Here is a 2,414-nt window from a genome sequence, read left to right on the forward strand (position 1 = left end):
CATCTGTATGTATATGATTATTATTAGTCATAATCGGTTGCACTTGGATCCTTGGCACCTGTGTATGTATAAAGTAATTGGGCAGATTTCAGTGGTATTGTTTATCACCTCTACTAATTAGCATGATGTAAATTTCCATGCTTCCTCCTCAAATATAATACATTTTTTTTTAATTTGTTGATTTTTTTGGTTTGTGAGTGTATATCACACAGAACATCCCAAACCATCTAATTCGACCATATACCCACTTCCCAGATAGCACCCTTCCACAGCCTCCCTCCCCCAACTAGAGCCCTTATACTCTATTATCCCTGCTACTGTCTGCGGTGTTGTCAGCACCCCAACCCATTCCCCACTATGTGCCCTTCTGGTGGATCTAGTCAGCCTATCTAGAGGTCTTTGTTTTAGGAAGGTCAGCTGTTCCTCATCCAGCAGTAATCAGTTGTCAATATTCCTTTAGATAAGATTGGGGTCTGCTGTCCATTTTCCCAGTTCTATGCTGGGTTACTATCTGGGAGTCCCTTGGGCCACCCTGGCCAACAACTCAAAAGAAGGTATCACCTGTCTGGCATTGTTGCTTGTTATGTAGCCTTTAGCTACATAACTCTTATGAAATTATATTGGCCCCTTTAATTTTTGGTTATAATTTCTTTTTGGGTGTTTAAGGCTATACAGATGGTCCAGATAAGCCAAGTTATTTTTACTCTTAAGGTTGTTTGAGGAGCTGTTCCTCAGGGGTCACATGGGCTTGGGAGGAGCCTATGGCTCCTTTCTTTTACCAGTTCTGCATATGTGAAGATAAGTCAAAGGTCCTGCTCAACCATGGTTGGCTTCACTTGGAAGCATGGAGGAAATGATTCTCTGTGTTGACCCTCTTCTTTGTAGACTGGACACTGATTCAAGTCCATCTGGTAGGGTCTCCTCGGCCTCCTTGATCAAGAAGACAGGTGACCCACCACCATTATAGGACATTTTGAGAGATACTCATAGTCCCCTGGAACTAGTCAACCTAGGAGGGCAAGAAGCAAAATGTGTCCTTTATGTCCCTCTGACCAAATTATTATAGGCCTCAAAGTATGTCTATTAAACACCCAAGAAGGTTAGTTCCACCAGTCTGGTATTTTTAACTACTGTGTGTCACGTAGATAAATATTAGGCAAAGACAAGTTGTTCTCAGATAAACCTTATGTAGACATATATTTCTTGATCTATGTATAATTTGTCAGTAGGTTGTAGGAGTAATATGGTTCCCTCTGGTTTTCAAAACTACCTAGGCATTGTTTATCTCTCACATTGTCTCATCCCTCCATCATGCTTTTCCCACTTAAGGTGCCCCCATTTCCCCCCTTTTGCCCTTACTAATACCCTTCTCCTATGGTCCTACCTCACTTGAACTCCTTCATTCCCTTTATCCCCTAGGTTCCTTGAATACCCTTTCCTCCCCCTCCCCTAAACTAATCCAATTTTTATCCATATCTCCCTTATTAAGGCCTGTTTCCTACTGTTCTTCTCTTTCAGGTTTTCTTTTCCTTTACCTCCCTGTTTCCTTTCCATTGTCCTGGTTCCTGAAGTTATGTCCAGTTACATACTCATTTATCAGGGTCTGGTTCTAGGATCCACATATGAGGGAGAACATATGTCAATTTTTTTTCTGAGTCTGTTACTTCACTTAGTATAACAGTTTCTACTTCCATCCATTTACCTGCAGATTTCATGATTCATCTTTCTTCACTGCTGAGTAAAACTCTACCGTATAAATGAACCACATTTTCATTATCCACTCATCAATTGAGGGACACTTAGGTTTCTTCCATCTCTTAGCTATTGTGAAAAGAGCAGCAACAAACAGGGATGTACAAATATCTCTGAGTTAGGATGAATTCTTTGGGTATATTCCAAGGAGTGGTATAACCGAATCATATGATAGATTTATTTTTAGGTTTTCTGAGAAATCTCCACACTGATTTCCATAGTGGCTGCACTAGTTTGCACTTCCACCAGCAGTGAATAAGTGCTCCCCTTTCCCCACATCACACCGGAAATTTTTGTGATTTCATTTTTGGTCTTAGCCTTTCTGACTGGGGCAAAATAAAAATACAAAGTAGTTTTAATTTGCATTTCCCTGATGGTTAAGGATGTTAAACATTAAAAAAAAAATAAGCCATTGATATTTCTCCTTTTGAGAACTTTTTGTTGAGTTCCATGCCCCATTTTCTTTCTTCTTTGACTGAAATTTTATGAATTTCATATATTCTGATCACATTTGCACCTCTCCCATATTGATACCACCTTTATAGGCCCCACTTGCCAGATTGTATGAATTCAAGTTTGTATCTCCAAATGTCTATGAGTGTACATCCACTCACTGGACCCTGGTTAACCCATGTAGTGTCACAACCTTAAAGAAAACAGAC

This window comes from Nannospalax galili, unplaced genomic scaffold (genome assembly GCF_000622305.1).
Source record: "Nannospalax galili isolate Female #2095 unplaced genomic scaffold, S.galili_v1.0 scaffold82, whole genome shotgun sequence".
NCBI lineage: Eukaryota > Metazoa > Chordata > Mammalia > Rodentia > Spalacidae > Nannospalax > Nannospalax galili.